Source organism: Protopterus annectens, chromosome 1.part0 (genome assembly GCF_019279795.1).
Source record: "Protopterus annectens isolate FY-2018-M chromosome 1.part0, PAN1.0, whole genome shotgun sequence".
Taxonomy (NCBI): Eukaryota; Metazoa; Chordata; order Ceratodontiformes; family Protopteridae; genus Protopterus; species Protopterus annectens.
The window spans coordinates 624,909,803-624,930,563 of NC_056725.1; positions in this window are offsets into that span (position 1 = coordinate 624,909,803).

Consider the following 20,761-nt stretch of genomic DNA (forward strand, 5'->3'; position numbering starts at 1 on the left):
ATAAAAATGAAAAATTTAACCACAAAAACTAAACTATCTATGATTACTACTCCTGAGAAAGACGTCACTCCCAAAAGACAAAAAACTAACAAGCTGCAACAAGAAGCTGCTAAGATGTCTCTAAGATCAAAACAGGAACAATCTTTAACATTGGAAGACCTTAAAAATGCTCTGCAACCCTTACAATTAGAAGTGCAAAATTTTGCAAATAAACTTACTACATTTGGCTCTACTCTGGACCAAATTATGCTTAGACTAGAGCAAAGTGAAGCCAAAGTTCTGGAAAATGAGCTAAAAATAAATGAACTTCAGCAAAGGCTTCAGACCAGCAACAACACAATTAAAGAATTACAACAAAAAAATGTTAGATCTAGAAGCCAGAAGCAGGTGTAATAACTTTTTCATAAGAGGAATTCCAGAGAGCTTTGACAATACACAACTTAATTCAATAATAAAAGAAATACTAAGCTCTCTCTTGAATAATAAAGAACTCTTGGATGATATAGTAATAGAAAGAGCCCACAGAGCTATAAGGTGTGCACAAACAAGTGACTCTCCGAGGCAAATATATGTCAGACTGCTTAATTCAGCACATGTTCAACGAATACTAGCAGCATACAAAGCTAAAAAGAACTTTACATGGAGATCACATAAAATCACAATAACTTAAGAGCTCCCTTTGGAAATTAAACAAAACAGACAGAAACTTAGTAAATATTGTGCTTACCTTATTGACAACAAGATTAGTTTTCAAATGAAATAACCTACATCTTTAATTTCCTACCACAAAGAAGAAAAAATATCCCTTGAATCCCCTGAGCAAGCAAGATCAACCTTTCTGCATCTCTTCAAAGTTAATCCTGCTTGAAACAACCCAATTCATCTTCAATGAACTCAAAACAATGTTCTGGAGGGCTTCAGCAAGGTATTCTGCATGTTTCTATTTTAAAATAAGCTAAAAATAAAACCGTTTTATTTTTACAGCCCTGGAGGTCCATTTTAGCATTTCAGCATTCTGTTTTCCCATAATCCTCTTCAAATCAGGAAGCTCTATGATTCTTTTACCTTTCAACTTTAATGATGTCATTAACGACTTGTTTCCAGCCGCAGTGCATCTCTGGGAATGGGAGAAACACTAAATCAAGTAGGGAAACTCTACAAACAATGAATATTCAACTTTTAACCATACTCTACTTTTCTCATCAAAGAATCCTCAAATTGTATGTTTCAAGCCTCTGCACTGCTATAATTACAAAGAAGAAGGTGATAGAAGAAAATACCAGTCGTTTGGAAAATTCTAGAAAAGAAAAGGATGTAGCTGCTTTTAAATATTTCAGCCTCCCTTCCTACAGTATTACAAAACCTTGTGCTACACTGGATAAACCAAGGTACTGTCTCTTAGTAACTGCCTTTCATTTATAAATTCTTAAAAGCTACCTAAGTATGGCTGCATAAAGAAATGATTTAAAAATGCTTTTCTTTAAGTCACTGCAGGTGTCAAGAAACAAGGATTGTTAAATGACATCTGGATCAATGGGTCTCATATAAACTTTTAAGTATTAAACACTCCCAAATGATTACAGCTATGCTTTCTTGTATTATACAACTATATAGGTGAAATGCTCTGACTAATCCTGGGGGGTACATTTCTTTTCTGAATAATGCTTTGAAACAGGATGATGCAATTTGGGTTGTGACTTTTGTTTTATAATAGCCTAAATTAGTATATTACTTTGACATTAGTAAGTTCTTATACATTGCTTAATTACTATCCTAATAGCATGTTGACTGGGTTGTATTTGAATGAGTCTTTGACTAAATGATAAATAAAGTCTTTTTTTGCATGCATATGTGAGAAGGTGACACTGACGTGTTCAAAACAAATGAGTGGATATGGACGCAATCTATCTCAAGTTTTGGATTATGGTGTCATATTTTTTCTTTGTATATTTGGATAACAAAGACAGATGTTGTTGTATGTATATTGCCAGTATATATATATATATATATATATATATATATATATATATATAAATGAGGAAATTTCCAGTAGCTTTAAAGAATATAGTTAGTTGCTTATAAAATTATTACTCTAACTGTTTTGGAACTTCAAAGTGCTGCCTTTTCTTTTAAGCTTCTTTTAGATCTGTTCTATATAAAATGTTGTTTAGTAAACTTTTTAATAACTTTTGAAATATTAAGAACTAGAACATATTATTGCCTCTTATTATAAACATTTTCTAATAATTTACTTTCTCTTACTTTACACATACAATTTAATTAAATAACTAACATATTATTTTAAGAGGTCAGAAAATCATTATACTGTAAATAACAAATAAAAGGAGCAGGCTGTGCTCAGTCTGTAGCTGATGATTGTTCACGTTTGGAACATTATAGGTACTTTTGACATCTGTCTGCTAAATGTATATATAACTTTAATACAAATAATAGTTTTTCTTTGCTTTTCAACTCATGCACAATTACCAATACAGAGGGGTGGGTGGAAGGGCACCTATTTGGGGTATAGGAGTTTAGAAGTCACTGCATCAATTTTAAAGCTTAACACACTAACAGACATGTTTTATTACTATTTCTCTGCTTATCAGACAATGAACATCATGATAAGTAAATTAAGACATGGTATCAATAGACTCATGGAATGTTAAAGGGATAGTGGATAAAAAAAAAGAGATTTAATCATGCATCTCACATACCAAAGCAAGGCTAATGTAACCTTCCTGCAAGAAACTCACTTGGATGATCAACTGTGGGATCAGGAAAGGAAAAGGGAATGGGTGAAGCAAATATTAGCTGCAGGACATCATTCTTTATCTAGGGGGGAGCCATTATAATAAATAAATCTTTCCAAGGAGAAATCACTTCTTTTAAAGCTGATTCTAATGGAAGATGGGTATTATTTACTAGTGAATATTATACTCTAAATAAACCTTTACTCTTTCTTAATATATATAGCCCCTGCTCTAATCAGCATCTCTTCATTTATGAAATCTTTACTATACTAGCTAACCACCCAAATCATTTGTATATCATTGGTGGGGACTGGAATGCTTTATTAAATCTAGACAAAGATAGATCACATAATGAAAATAGGCAGTCGCAACACACCACTATAGCACTTGAAGAATTACAAAATACTTTTGAACTAACTGACCCCTACACTAAATTCCAATATGATGAAACAATATCAAGATTCAATTTCTTCTCAGCCACTCATAAAACCTGGTCCAGAATAGATGCTTTTCTAATTTCCCAATCATTGCTTTCGAACAGACTAAATTATGCTGTATCACCTAGAACTATCTCAGACCATTCAAAAATCAGTCTCTTAATACATTTTCAAACATATAAACAAAATGTTCCCTATTTCAATAATTGAACATTAAATCCTAAAATCATTCAAAACCAAGAAACAGCAGAGGAAATCCAGAATGTCATAGCCCAACTTCAAAATGACTTTATATCTACTCAAATTCCTTATGATATACAATGGGTGGCTGCCAAAGTGGTCATTAGGGGTAGAATTATCCAAAAATCTGCATGGTTCAAAAAAAAGTACAAAAAGTTTAAAAAGGAACTAGAAACTCAAATAAATATTGCTGAATTAGAACTTCTGAAAAAATACTCTAAAGACCTGGAGGAAAAAGTAATAGACTGGCAAAATCAATTACACAAGCACTATCTAGAAAATATCTCCCTGTTAGAATTAAGGTCAATATATCAATATTCAGAATGGGCACAAACAGCTTGAAAATTCCTAGCTAGACTAATTAACATAAAAAATGGCCCACCGAGAATTAAAGAAATAGTGTATGAAGGACTGGTGAAGCACAAGGACCAGGGTATTGTAGATGCTTTTGAAGACACATATAAGATACTATACAACATGCCCTTATCACCATCTACAGACAATGTTGGTGATTTTATACATAATATGAAATTTCCACAAATTACGGAAGATAAAAAAAAAACTCCTAAAAACACCCCTGTAACTAAATGAGAGAAAAGCTGAATTAAACAAACTCAAACCGGGTAAATCCCCTGGGCCCGACGGCTATACCTCCAAATTTTATAAACTATTCATGGAACCTATTTCCAAAGTATTATTAAAAGTTTTCAACTTTATAATACAACATCGAATAACAGATAATTATTTAAATAACTCCAAAACAGTGCTAATTCCAAAACCGAATTCTGACCCAACAAATCCAGCAAACTATAGACTAATAGCCCTGATAAATACTGACCTTAAGATCCTAGATCATGTTATAGCAGATAGACTTAAGAATGTACTCCCCTCTATCATTTCCCAAGAACAAATGGGCTTTATGATAAACAGGCAAACAAGTGATAACAGCCTCCTTTTAGATACCATTATCAGACTTCTTAACAGTGACAAATGCCCCAGATATGTCCTCAAGGCAGATGCAACCAAAGCTTTTGATAGCGTTAATTTATATTTCCTATTTAATATATTGCCTTTATATGGTTTTCCTCGGGAATTCATAAGGATAATTAAGGTTCTATATCAGAAAGCTTCTACCACTATTCAGATAAATAAGCTCAAAACTAACCCTGTACTGTTATCCAATGGTACAAGACAAGGTTGCCCTCTTTCCCCATACCTCTCAAATCTTTATCTAGAACCTCTCCTTCTGTTTATTTCACAAAAAAACTTCCATCACATACCTAGAATCTATAATGTTGTTGTTGTCTTTTGGCTTTTCCCAGTTAGGGGTCGCCACAGCGGAACTCCGGTCTGCTAATGATTGGCAGTAGATTTTCATGAACGCCGAGGTGCCAGCTCGACGTTCAACCTTCAACAAAGGCACGCCCATTTATGCATGTCTTTCGAACACCCACCCAACCGCGGGGAGGACATGCAGACTCCACACAGAAGGCACTCCCTGCACTCCAGCCGAGAATCGAACGGGAGAACCTCTTGCTGTGACGTAACAATGCTACCGCTGCACCACCGTGGCAAATCTTATATTCTCTGCCTTTGCTGATGACTTAAATATATATTTTCAACTTCCCACTACTGACCTCCCAAAAATACTTAAAACTATAGATGAGTTCTCTGAAATGTCTAACTATAATTTAAATCTAAACAAATCCCACATATTTCCCATGAATCTTATAGGTCATAAGGAGTTTTACTTTCCCATGAGTGAGATCAAGATAAGTTACCAGATAAAATACCTAGGAATAATATTTACTCCTGACTTTAAGGATATGATAAAGAATAACCTGTTACATACATGGACCAGTATTGAAAGTGATATCAATAGGTGGAAGACTATTAATACTCTCAAAAGCTAGTGTTGTTAAGATGAACCTTTTACCGAGAATACTCTTTCAACTAAATGCTACTTTTTCAAATATTCCCCAAAAATTCTTTCTTGATATAGAAAAAGCTATATCAAGATTCTTATGGTACCCCAAATCCACTAGAATTAAATATGACAAACTTGTACTTACCAAAGATAGAGGGGGATTGGGGTTACCTGATTTCAAACTATATTATAGTATAATTACTGCCAACAGACTAATACAGATAATAAGCCATGACCTGTATGTAAATACCTGGACACCCCAATGGACCAAAATCTGGTCTGAACAACTGAAACCCCTTGGGTATAACAGCAAATCCCTACCATTTTTAAACCTAAATCAAAATGGCATATTCACGAAGAATATACACCCACTAATTAAATACACGATTCTTACTACACAGAAATTATTTAAATCATTGCAGTTATTAGATGCTCTTGCCTTTATACAACCACTCCACCTAAATCCCAACCTACTAATAAACAATAAACCCTTAAAATCTAACAAATTACCCTCTGATAAAAGATCTCACAGTATGGGAAATATACCAATGGAGAGAATCCAATATACAACAAATAAGACTAGAACTAAATCTTACTAAGAAATATACTGTTATTCTACCCAAATCTATTATCTCATAAATGCTAAATTCTCACAAACACAAGTCGACTTGCAGGATATTAACTTAGTAAAACTAATACTAGAAAACCTTGAGATGAAAGGGAAAACAATTTCTAGGACATATAAACTTCTATTATTTTCAAACTATTGGCAAGAAAAAAAAACAATCTCTGACAGATGAAAATAAGAGACTGGCCATTGAGAATACAATTAAATTAAATATTTTAAGAAGCTGCTATATACACAAATTATGATAAATAACAATGTATACTATACCCCATCAAAACTAAATAAGTTCAATTCCAACTTCTCGCCTATATGTCCTCACTGCCCAAACCAAACTGCAGATATTCACCATGTCATGTGGAAGTGTAGCAAGGTACACAACCTATTTTGCTCTTTAAGAGCTAGGTTAGAGAAGATGGGATACGAAAAATCAACCCTGTCATGGGAGACAGCTATATTGCACATTAACACGACTCGACTTCCAAATATAAAAAAAAATCATGTCCTTATCACGATATGTGCCCTTATTAAATTTTATACCACTAAAAATTGGAATGTCACATCTCCAATTACATGGGAAGGCTTTAGCAACCCTGCTATTAAATATATCTCATCTCACAAACTAGTTTATACAAAAACAAAAAAGAAACACTATTATCAGAAATATTGGGGTTACTTACTAGATATAATTCTTAACAAAGAAAGATAGTCTGTACACTGACATGATAAAACAAATTTATATTATGCAATAACTGCATTATAGCCAGTTTTTAGTTTTTTTCTTTTCTTTTTTCTTTTCTCTTCTTTCCCTTTTTCCTCTTTATATATATAATTGTATTGCCTAATTACATTAAGTATAATAAGTGGATGAATTTCTATATTTATCTTCTTCATAAAATATGTCCCTTATACTATCCCTCACTTTCTTAAGTGATGTTAAAAACCTTTTATACTCCATTTGATGATGTAGTGACTTCTACTGTATATAGTGTATATATATATATTTCTTGTGTTATTAGTTTTTTGAATGTTTCCTTTTTGTATGTACTGTTTGTTTTGTGTATTTGATTGGATGTATCGCTGTTAATATCTGAAAATTCAAATAAAGAGATTTTAGAAAAAAAAAATATTTTCTGTGCATTGAACCGGATGAAGGCATGATCAGTAATGTGCTGGTGTTGAAAGACCACTATACCAGGTATGCTCAAGCATTTCCCACTCACGATCAGAAAGCTATTACAGTGGCAAAACTACTATTTGAGAAGTTCTTTGTACACTGTGGCCTGCCAAAAAGGATACACTCTGATCAAGGACGTGATTTTGAGAGCAAGCTTGTCCATGAACTACTCGCTCTGTTGGGAGTCCAAAAAAGCCGCACCACTCCTTATCATCCTCAAGGGGATCCTCAGCCTGAGCGTTTCAACAGAACTTTACTAGACATGTGGGGGACACTATCTGCTGAGAAGAAGAGTCAATGGAGTAGACATGTAGCCACAGTGGTGCATGCTTACAACAGTACTAAAAATGATGCTACAGGATTCTCGCCTTACTTCCTAATGTTTGAAAGAGAAGCTCGTCTTCCTGTTGACGTCACCTTTGGAGTCACAGCTGATGATACGCCAGTGCGATCTCATGGCAGCTATGTGGAGAGACTCAAGAAGAACCTCAGACAAGCTTATGAGCTTGCTGAAAAATCAACAGGACAAAGACATCAGCAAAACAAGACTCACTATGACAAAAAAGTAAAGATGCATGACTTGCAGCCAGGGGACAGAGTTCTTTTGAGAAATTTGGGACTACAAGTAAGGCATAAACTAGCTGACAACTGGGGATCTGAGATTTACATAATTTGTTATCAGCTACCTAATATCCCTGTCTACCAAGTTTGCCCTGAGGGGAAAGAAGGACCCATAAAAACCTTGCACCGAAACAACTTAATGCCTTTGGCAAAATCAGTGAGACTCATGAATCCAGAACCCAGAATGGCTCAGTGGAAGCCTAACTCACGGCTATCCAGAAGGCTAAGGTGGAGGGGAACTATCCTCTTCAATATTCAAGAGCCTATGCTTCCTCCTGCTGAAGGACAGGAGGACAGTGATGATGACTGGGCTTTCAGTGGGCTTTTTTATGAGGATGTTCAAGACCCCGTGGGCTGAAATCTCAATGTAAATGTACCGGAATTCATTCCTTGTCATTTTGAGCAGCCCAGACCTAACAATAGACTAAGTAATGTTTCTGTGCCTCTTGGAGAACCTGATACGGATGGAGGCCCTGCTATGCAAACTTCAGAAAATAGTGCTGAGGATAGTCATACTGTTATGGAAAATGAAAGTTAAGTTATACAAGAGGAGATCTTAGAAGTAGACAATATGCCTACTGAAGAACTAGATACTGAATGTGATGTGAGTGACAAACCTCCCGAGCAATATTCCTTAGCTGTCTCTTCTGAACCAAAACTTCAGAGACTTATTCGGCCCCCACAGAAACTTACCTATGACAGTTTGAGATATAGTACACGGAACCTGTGACCACAGCTCACCAGAGGGTCTGCACTCATAATCTCTATGCCTCCTACTCCAGTGGTGACACCCCATTCCAAGTTAAGCATAAGGCTGATTACCCTTGGTGGATTGTACCCTTTGAATGCAAACATATTGTTCAGTTGGTGCATTAATGTTTGTAAATAGTTTCTGCTAATCTACCTTTGACTTGGGGGGACCCAAAATTTTCAAGTGGGGGAGAGTGTAGCTCCCACTGTATTTCATGTAAAAGTAATAGACTGTAGTTTCCCATTACACCACAAGGTGGAGCTCCTTTTCAGGAATATAAAAGACGATTTCGAAAGTGGAACACTAGCTGAAGGAGGGAAGACTGAAACACTTAGCTGGAGGGAAGAAGAGCCTTGCAGCATGACTGGATTTTCTTTTCTAGTGTTTTGGGAGAGGGAAGTGAAGTAGCAGATTGTGTCTGTCTCTTGCTGTAATCCTGGATATGGTATTTTGTGGAATCAGGAGAGAAGTCTGAAACCAGTAGTTCCATGCCTGCTATGATTCAGCAAGAAAAGGAGTTCCCTTAGGCCTAGTACCAAGAAGCCATAGATGATTACCAGAGTTCTGGTAGGTGAGTTTCTATTTTTCTCATCAGAAGAACTATGGTGCCTGGACACTAGGATATTCTCGATGGAGTGGTGAGAGGCTCTGGCCATCATTTTATATTTTTATAAGATTGTGGTCCCCCCCCTTTAATGCTTTGTGGATTACAAATAACTGGGATCCATATGAGCTCCAACTTGGGCCCCATCATGCAGGCAGCAAGACTGTAAGTAGTCACTGGCCAGTGAACAAGGTATAATAAAGTGTTTCATAGTTGGTCTGTTTAGAATTGATCAAGGGGGTAGAGGGTGTTAGTACTGCTGAATGACATTGCATTCTCTCATGTTTGTATTGTGGCACTATAAATCTTTATTGTTCAATGATAATGCATTTTGCCATGTTAGTACTGCTGTCTTCAAGAATTTTGCTGCTTAATGACATTGCATTTTCTCATATCTGTGTTGTTATATTATGACTCTTTTATTGCTTAATGACATTGCATTTTTTCCCGTGTTTGTATTGCTGCATTATAAAGCTTTACTGCTCATTGATATTGCCTTCTTTGTGCATGTTTGAATGTCAAGAACTTCTTCTGTTGAGTTCTGGGGAAGAGGGTGAATATATGTTTTTATTGCATGCATATCTCACCTTGCTGTATTGCTAACTGGTGCACTGTTGAAATAATTTGTTTATGGTTGTGGTATTGCCTTTTTAAAATAGATGTGTCACCTAGAATAAAATCTGTCCCTCTTGCCACCTTGGTGTGTTGGGCCTAATAGGGGTGTCACCAGAGTCAGGTCGGAAGGAACCCATATCTCATCAGGTACACCTCTGGGTGCGCTACATGTAAATGTAATATAAGTCTCTGAAGTGTGTCATCCCTCAGTAATTCTGGGAGAGGAGAAGTAGAAAAGAGAGGAATAGTGTGTTTGATGATATTGTCCTGGGTTGAAGCGGAAACAGTTGGCATGGATGAAGAAGTGCTTTTTGAGCTGCATTTTGAATTTGGAGTAAATGTTATATCCTTTAGTTCATTAGGGAGAGCTTGCCAAAGAGTAGGTGCCTGACAGGAGACTGCATGTGCAGTGTTGTGAATTTTGTTCTAGGAATTATGAGAGTTGGTGTCACTTATGAGCAATGTCTCATGTTGTAGAAGGAGATTTTTTATGAACTTTAATTGCAAGGAGAGTAAATGTCTGGTGTTGGAGTAGTTTGTAGAGCTGAAATCCTAACAGTAGGTTAGATCTTTGTTTTATGGTAGCTGGCTTTCTCATGATTGATACAGTGATGTTTACAGAAGGGTGAGTTTGTAATGAATCAGCAGATACTGTTGGAGACTGTCTGGCGTGTAGTGATGTTTTTTCTGAAAAAGGATATGAAATTGGTAAGCCATATTCTAACTGCAAGAGAACTTTTTTGCTAATGGCTGCTCTGGCTGGTTGAGATAGGAAAGGGGAGAATTTTTTGGCCTAGAAGTGAGAGAAGGGACTTTATTTTTTCTCAAACTTTGTTTATGTGGAAATGGAAGTTTAGAGACTGATTAAGCCATAATTTAAAATAGAACCAGGTAACCAAAGAAAAATGAACCAAGCAAACAATAACAGCAATCCAGCAGGTAGAACCAGGAAACAAGTTGCATGGAAATAATCAGAGCACTTTAATATAAAAATAATAAACAAGGACTGAGCGCTTTCGTAACAAGGTACTTCTTCAGAATCAAAGCAATACACAAGACACCATCCTTAAATACCCCTCCCCCAAAAAATCACATGTTCAGTCAACCCACTGTTAAAAATATAAGACACAGTACCATAAAAACACTGTTACTAAGACATTTCTTAGGATACTAGTTATAACCCTTATAATCTAAAAAACTCTACAGAAATGTAAAAGACATGAAGTTTCTTCCCTTTTCCAAATTAATAAAAATTACAATACGACACTTGTTTAAATAACATAAGATTTAAATTTTAGCACACTAGAAATGGACACTCCATCATTAAGACCAGGGGGGGTAGTGACATTCAACCTAAGCTGCCAACGCAACTCCCTTTCCTCAAGAATGTTTTCCCAAGGGCCCCCTCTAAGATCCTGTAAACCCTGCTCAAGTAAAAAAAAATGAAAAAATAAATGTTCTGGGGGCTCTATAATATGTTTAGCCAAAGGCGTTCTTATGATCCTGCTTCCTTATAGCAACTTTATGTTCATAGATGCGCTCCTTAAATTTCCTCTTGGTTTTTTCCACATAGTAACCCTTACATTTTTGGCATACGGCAACATACACCACCCCAACACTATTGCAATTACAAAAACAGTTAGACCAAATGGCCAAATGTTTAATGGTAATAGGATTAGCCTCCAAAATATCACTACAATGTCTGCAAAAGCCACATTTGTATGTGCCAAACCTCCTATTACTACGCCCATGTTCACAATGAACTGAGGCATGCTCAAAGATATTTTTAATAGATCTGCCACTTCTACATATTACTCTGGGACAGTCATGAGTAAAGATCTCCATTTCTTTAAACAGAGAAAAGATCTGCCTATTCTTGGCCACAAAATCTCTAATTTCTGTGGCTTCATTGCAGAACTCAGTGATAAAGGCATGTCTCATATCAGATATAGTACTAGGTTTTCCACCGGCAACTTGAGAAATAGAAGTATAGGAGGAATGAATTAGGGGAACAATTTCCCCCTGTAATCTCCTTTCCACTATTACATCACAGATAGGGGACACTTACGTCTCGGGATAACCTCTTTTGAGAAACATATTCCTTAATTTCCCACATTCCTCTATCAACAGGGTGAAAGATGGGTGAGCAACATCTATAGAAAATCCACCTATAGTAACACTTTATTGCACTTTGAGAGTAACCACCCTATGCATTAAAAAGTGGGTATTATCAAAGGACAGTATGTTAGAACGGCCAGAATGGTGTCCAACCATGATATGTTGATAAAGGAATGCGTGAAATTAAGGAATATGTTTCTCAAAAGAGGTTATCCCAAGAAGTTAGTGTCCCCTATCTATGATGAAATAGTGGAAAGGAGATTAAAGGGGGAAATTGTTCCCCTCATTCATTCCTCCTATACTTCTATTTTTCAAGTTGCCGGTGGAAAGCCTAGTACTACATCTGATATGAGACATGCCTTTATCACTGAGTTCTGCAATGAAGCCACGGAAATTAGAGACATTGTGGCTAAGAATTGGCAGATCTTTTCTCTGTTTAAAGAAATGGAGATCTTTACTCATGACTGTCCCAGGGTAATATATAGAAGGGGCAGATCTATTAAAAATATCTTGGAGCATGCCTCAGTTCATTGTGAACATGGGTGTAGTAATAGGAGGTTTGGCACATACAAATGTGGCTTTTGCAGACATTGTAGTGATATTTTGGAGGCTAATCATATTATCATTAACCATTTGACCATTTGGTCTAATTATTTTTGTAATTGCAATAGTGTTGGGGTGGTTATGTGGCCTTATGCCAAAAATGTAAGGGTTATTTTGTGGGAAAAGAGGACATTTAAGGAGCGCATCTATGAACATAAAGTTGCTATAAGGAAGCAGGATCATAGGAACACCTTGGCTAAACATATTATAGAGCACCCAGAACATTTTTTTTTCATTTTTTTGTACTTGAGCAGGTTTTACAGGATCTTGGGGGGGGGGGGGGGGGCGGGGCTTGGGAAGACATTCTTGAGGAAAGGGAGTTGCGTTGACAGCTTAGGTTGAATGTCACTACCCCCCCTGGTCTTAATGATAGAGTGTCCATTTCTAGTGTGCTAAAATTTTAATCTTATGTTATTTAAACAAGTGTTGTATTTTCATTTTTATTAATTTGTAAAGGGGAGAAACTTCATGTCTTTTACATTTTTGTAGTGTTTTTTAGATTATAAGAGTTATGACTAGTACCCTAAGGAATGTCTTAGTAACAGTGTTTTTGTGTATTGCTTTGATTCTGAAGAAGTATCTTGTTACAAAAGCACTCAATCTTTGTTTATTATTTTTATATTAAAGTGTTCTGATTATTTCCCCCAAACTTGTTTCCTGGTCCTACCTGCTGGATTGCCATCATTTAAAATATTTTAAGGTGAAGGTTGTCTGTCTGGAATGGTTGTGTAAGCCAAAAATAGTCAAAGAGTCAGGTGCTTGGTGAATTTTCTGTGGAGTTCAAAAGGGGCATAATTTTGGTCTTGGGGAGGTTGTGAAATAATTTATAGTTTATGAGCCTTTGGTGTTGCACATGTAAGTCTGACTGGAGTTGGCACTGAATGCTGGTGTCAGAGCGATTTCATTGGTAAATGAGCATGTTGTCAACTTAATGGATGAGATGGAGATGGGGGAGTTCATACGGAAGTTTGTTAATGAATATGGAAAGAGAGGAGGGGAGCAAGAATGGATCCCTGTGGCACACCTTTGGTAATAAGTGCAGATTCTGATTGGAAGGATCCTATTTTAACTCTGAAGTGTCTATCTGTGATGAGGTTTTTAAACAAATAAGTGCTATCTGGGCTGATACCAATTCAGTTAGTTAGTGAGAATACAGTGGTCAATGAGATCAAATGCCTTTGTTGAATCTATAAATAGGGCACTTGTAAGGAAGCCTCTATCAGTGTTTTTCAGAGTGTCATCAGTTAGAGAGTAAAGTGCTGTCATAGTACTTTATCCAGGACAGAATTAATGCTGTTTGGAGGAGAGCAGCTGGTACTGCTGGATAGTGTGAGAGAGAGTTGGATGTAGACTGTTTTTTCTGGATGTTTGCCCAGAGATGGGAGGATGGATACTGGATGGAAGTGACAGCCATCTTTTCAGTTGGCTTGCTTTGGGAGGGGTTTATAAAAAGACAAAAACTGTCTCAAAGCTAAGCCAATATGATACCTTTTGAATAACATCCATCTGAGTGAGTTCTATTTACCCATTTACTAATACTCTATGTGTCTTATTGTGTAGCTAATACCTTATCCATGCTAGGAACCTAGAACCTACTTTGTCTAATTTATTCACTAAAGTTTTATTTGGCATCATGTCAAATACCTCGGTAAGGCCTAAGTTGACCATATCGACTTCCTGTTTCTTTTCTAATATACTATTTGCCCATTCACTGCATGTGCTTATATTCATACTGTAGGACTGTCCTACTGCAAATCTATGCATCCTTGGATAGTGTGTCTCATTCATTTTCAGATACCTTCTATGATAATTCCATGCTTTTTACCTACAAATGAAGTAAAACTAACAGACCAATAATATTCATCCTGTCTCCCAATCCTTTTTATTTATTTTATTTTATGAATTCTTAACTAGGTAAGACCACTGGACACATGGGTCCCTTTTCAGGGGTGACACAGGAATGCTGTCTGGATAAGTGTCTTGCTCCCACAGATTGCAAGTGGAAATTGAGGGAATCAAACCTACGACTAGAGGATGACGCCTGGGCAAAGCTTGGCAGAATGGAGGGACAAAGGCCCAAAAATAGGGACAGATTTTAAATATTGCTACTATAAACCTAGAAAGTTGCTAGAATAAAAGGATTTGTCTTCGCATACATTTTTCTGAAGGATATGAAGTCTGAAACACAAATGTATATCATTATTTAATGACTTAAATCCTGAGATCATACCAGTGATTTTCCAGAAAATTTCAGATTTTATGAGCAAGGGAGCCCGCAGGATTTTTTGCAGGGGGGTGCAAACCCAGAGCCCCACCCACATAGCTCACCCCGCCCCCTGCCAACACAGCCCCGCCCAAGTCCACCCACCCCAAGCCCCGCCCACACAGCCATTCCAGTGTCCCATTACTTGGCTATTTCTCCCTATTTACTGTAGACACTGTTCAAATCTGTGTGCATACTGTTTTATGCTTTAGTTCTACAATGATTACAGGCAGTTGGATTTAATTTACAACTTTTATTTCAAACATTATAGCCCAAACACAGACATTTACTAAACCTAAACAAAGCAATAGTCTTACAATGAAAACAGACTTGGCATTAAAGCTTCTCTACTTTTGAAACTCACATTCAATGAAACAGCATTGAAACCCACATTCAAAGAAAATGCATCTGGCCAGTGGCAGGTTATTTACCTTTGAACTGTTTTAAAGCAATAGGCTCCTTGCACACCGTTAGGGCCATGCAAAAGTTATTTGATTTACCTGATTGTATTAATTATAATATACAATTGAATTATATCCCTTGTATTATACAGCAGCACTTGTTTCAGTGTCTCTGCTGAAGTAAAAGTAATCTGAATAATTCCACATTAAAGATATCTGAAACTAATGAAGATGTTGTTGCTAGAAAACAACTGTATATTTCAGTGTTTCATCTACAAATTCAGTGCCTGCTGCCGTCAAAGAATAAATTGCCTATGTTAAATTAAAAAAATGGTAAGCTGGTATATTGCAATAGAAAATGGATGACAAGCTGAAAAACAGGTTCATAGTTATTAGGCATCTCATCCAAAGGAGGACATCCTGAGGACTGCAGCATACACATGTATATGCTGTAGGAATAGAACCTCAAGCCTTTACATTAAGATGCAAGTATTCTACTTGTGGTGCTACTAACATAGCTTTAAAACTTTATACCACAATAGAGATATCATTTGCTAAACAAAACAGTTGCACATTGTAAATAGACTTGGCATGAGCAGCAGTGAACTTAGCTTCCCTTAAAACTCACAGTTCCTTGAAAATGCACTTGAAAATTCCACCTGTTAACTCTAACTTGGGCATTTCACTTTCTCTCTCACAAACATGCCCCACCCCTCAAGGCCTCAACCTTAGTGCAAGAAATCTGGACAAAGCCTAAAATAAATAGGGATAGATTATAAATATGGCTCACAGAAACTTAGAAAATTGCAAGAGTAACAGGATTTGTGTTAGTATGCATTTTTCTAAATGACATGACATCTAAAACTGAAATGTCTCATTTAGCAACTTCAATCCTTATTAGGAGGAATATGGGGCAAAAATCTGGGCAGCTGAGGGTATGCTACCTCCCTCTTATACACACACCAAATAATTCTGGTCAGACTTGAATTAGTTCTGGGAAGGTTGCACTGAACGGCACAGTGCTTGAGCTGAAGTGGGTGAAATCCTGGTAGCCAGTGATAACTGATCTGCAGCTCAGCAATGTGAAGCATTAAAGCATTTTTAGCAGAGCATTGTTTCATCACTACCTATTGTGTTTGCACATAAGCTGTAGTTATTTTAAACATTTGCCTTTTTTGATTACTACAGAGTACATTTACCCACCAGAGCTATTGTGTTTTGACTTCAGTGTGGAGCTAGTTGTTGCAGGGCTTGGCTTTTAAGTAAGGTAGCAATGCTTATTTACCATATAGCATTAAAGCCACCCAACTACAAGTGTACTAACACACAGACACTGCTATAAGACACTGGTCTGCAATAAAATGTAATGAGCTTCTGAAAATACTGTAATCCTGTCCTTTTATTACAATGAATATAAAATACTTCGAAATAAGGTAAAAAAGCTCATAATCTTCGACCGACAAAACTACTTTTTGCACACTTCAAAACAATAATAAAATCAAACCCTCAGAAATTTTGGAAAGGTATCTCTACTCTACTTAACCCCAGCAAACCAGATACCCCTACCCCAGACCCAAACGCTCCTGACCAAGACTTGGCTACCCAATTTAACTCTTTTCATTGAATCCATTTCCAAATTAATGTCATCTTTCTCTAACACCACTACATTCTCCAAAACTCCCTTACCATCCCCAACCATCTCTCTACCCTACTCTGCTACAACTTCCTCATTCCCATCTACTAACTCCCATCCCTCCACTCCTCCTACTCCTACTTCTTCATTAGCTTCATCTGCCCCTAATTCTCCCTCTTCACACTCTTTTTTTCTCATTAAAACCTATACCCACTTCTACTGTAAAGAAACTCCTTATGAAACTGAAGCCATGCACCAATGCTCCTGATAACATCCCTTCTTACTTTCTTAGCAAAGCTGCTGAAGCAATCGCTACCCTATTAGCATTTTAATCAACCGCTCTATCCAAGAATGTATAGTACCCCAAGTCTGGAAAAGGGCCTTTATCATACCTCTACATAAAGGTGGCAACAACAACAATGTTACTAATTTCCCCATCGCTATTCTGTCCCCCATCTCTAAACTCCTAGAAAAGTGTATCCAACTACAACTCCTTCCACATCTCTTAGATAATCATCTACTAACTCCCGCACATGGATTCAGACCACATCATAGCACTATGACCGCCCTCCTCTCCTTCCTTGAAACTGTAAATAAAGTCCGCGACTCTGGCCAAATTGTTTCTACCCTACTACTCGACCTCTCTAAGGCCTTTGACACTCTCTCACAGCCTGCTACTAACTAAACTTTCTAAACTTAACCTATCTCCCTCCTCCTTGAACTGGTTCTCCAGCTACTTATCTAACAGATCTCAAGCAGTCAAATAAAAAAAGGGCACCTCCTCATTTCTAAATACTCCTACTGGGGTACCCCAGGGCTCTATACTGAGTCCCCTTCTCTTCAATATATTTATAAATGATTTCCGCAACTCTATCCCATTCTCAGACATCATCCAATATGCCGATGATTCTGCTATTATCTGGGCTGCCACCTCTATCCCCTCACTCCTAAAACTGACTCAAGATGCTTTTACAACAACTGAGCAATGGATGAAAAGGAATCACCTAGCACTCAATGCCTCTAAAACCAAATTAATGTTTTTCACCCCCTCTAAGGCAACTTCTTTCAATATAAACACATTCCACATCTCTAGACAAAATAATCTACCCCTAGAACTGGTGTCCAAGACCAAGTTACTTGGGGTCCAAATTGATAACCAGCTCAAATTCAACTCCCACCTACAGTTAAATATCAAGAAAACCCATCAAAAACTAGGTATGCTTTACAGACAAAATCATTACCTTACACCTGCTACCAAAATCACCTTCTCTACCTCATTTCTTACCCCCTCCCTTCTCTATGGAGCTCCACTCCTAACTAATCTACAGACCTCTCTAAAAACACAACTTTCCTCTTGCTACAACAAAATTGCCAAGTTCGCTACCAACCACAAGTCCTCCACCCATCACTGTTCCTCTCTCCAAAAACTAAAATGGCTAGAGCTACCCAGTTATCTCACATATACTCAACTAAATCTTGCACATAAGCTCATTTTCAACCCCTCCCTTTGTCCCTCCCTTTCATCAGCCTTTAAAATGCACCTTCCTGCTAGAGTATTAAGGTCCAACAATCAAAATCTATTAGAAGTATATAAACCAACTCGTTCCCCAGGCAAAAATCTTCTGTCTTATGGCCTTGCATGCCTTTGGAACTCCCTACCACCTTCCATTCGCACCACCCCCAACCATTTTATATTTAAAAGATCTCTTCACTCACATGTAGTATCCCAGTGGGAATGCTCTTGCTCCCACCCCACATAACTAACTTGCAAACTCCATCTTCTTTCTTCCTCTGTTTCCTCCTGCAACTTTCCTAATTACCCACCCTAACTCATACATATTATTATTCCTACAATAAATCTGAAAGAATATACTAGGCCACACTTCCTAAGTATTGCTTCCCTAATACGTTATTGCTTCTCAGTACTTTTGTGCATTGCTTCCTAATATGTTGTTATTCCTCAATATTGTCATGAAATGCTTCCAAATATGTTGTTATTTCTCAGTGCTTTTGTGCTAAATTTCCCTTTAGTCTGTATTACCTATTAATTTCATCACTAGATTGTACTCGCTCTAGTTTTTGTTGTATTATTTGCAAATTGTTATTTCTTGTATGATTAACTTCATGTAATTGTATAATTTGTATATCTATTAATAACCTACTTAGTTTTGGAGCTTTTCTCCCCAGGACTCCATTGAAAATGGGTTCATTTGGCCCAATGGACTATCCTGGCAAACCAACTGCAAATAAAATAAATAAATAAAACACTGTCATATGCATTTCAATACCCAAGGCTTATACATTATCTAGTCATGTAAATATTCTCTGCATGGCAACAACGAAAAGGCTTTCAATGCTGGTAATTCTTTAACAATATACTTACTAAAGCTTACTTGCATCTTACAATGTCTGACAAGCTTACTAAAGCTTACTTGCATCTTACAATCTCCGACAAGCTTACCTGATGTTCATTAAACCATTGCTACTTAAACAGAGCAACAGGGCACTGTGACAGCATACAGTTCCTGAATAAGAAGCATAAATCAACAGTACAAAAATCTGATAGAAAACCAGAACATTTTGCAAAATCAAGGACAGATGAAAAGCCACGGTCGTATTTGTGATCTACTTTGGATGGGGGAATACTCTGCACACTTACACTGCATAACTTCTCCTTGCCTTCCATGGACACATCCAGAGCCACTACAATGGGGAGCGGGGTGCAATAAGTATGTCACAATTTGAAATGTCTCTGGCTGACAGTGATGGATCTGACACTCATACCTCTCAACTTCAGAGCAAGAAATCTGGACAAAGCCATACATAGAACTAGAAGTGGGACACAAGCCCAAAAATAAGGCCAATTTTTAAATATTGCTCTTATAACTTAAATAGAACAGGTAGATCTTGCATTAGTACAAATTTTCTGAAGGGTATGAAATCTGAAACTCAAATGTCTGCCATTATTTTCTAACTTCAATCTTTAATGACTTGCCACTAATTTGCCAGAAAACCACAATTTTATGAAAAACGGACCAAAATGTGATGCAAAATACCTGTCAAAAAGGGACACCTTTTTAATATTAACAGTTAACTTGAAGCAGCTGACAAAATAAGAGCATCCACATGCATTTCTGAAATAAAGGTAATCTATAAGTGATCATTACAGTTATATATAATTGTAAACCCTCCACATTTTCTTCCAAAATTGCCATTTTGGAGGAGGGATTATTAGGGAGAGCAACATTTTGAGCCAGAATTGGGGACAATTGAGATGTTTGGATATTCCTAATCTACAAAGTGATTTGCACGTACCTCTCAACCTCTTAATGCAGGAAATCTGAACAAGGCCAAATATATTGGGGAACATACAAACACTACGAAAAATTGCTCTTGTATAAACTTAAAGACAGTCTTGCATTAGCATGCATTTTTCTGAAGGTTATGACATCTGAAACTCAATGTCTGTCATTTAATGGCTTCATTCCTAAATGATTTGCTAGAAAACCACAAATTTGAGGAACAAACCAAATATAAGCAGCAAATATCTATTCATTCTGCAAAGATATGGACAACTGAGAGGTATAGTTCAACCGGGGCTGTCTGAGCTTGCTACCCCCCTCACAAAATCATGGTCAAATGGAGCCTCCCCCCTGCAGCCATTCCAATGTCCCATTCCTTGGTTATTTTGCCCCATTTATCATAAACACTAATGTGCATACTGCTTTACTTGTGCGATGATTTAGGATTTCATTTGAAAGTTTTATTTTGCATTTTACAGCACAAACCCTAATACATATCTGTTAAAGCAATGCAGTCTCACAATGAAAATAGACTAACATTAAAACTTCTCTGCTCTTGAAACTCATGCATTGAAACAGCACTGAAACCCACTTTCAGAGAAAATACATTTTGCCAATGGCAAATATTAACTCTGGGCTGTCTTCAAAATCATAGGCCCCTCGAACATAACGTGCTCTTTGATACACCTTC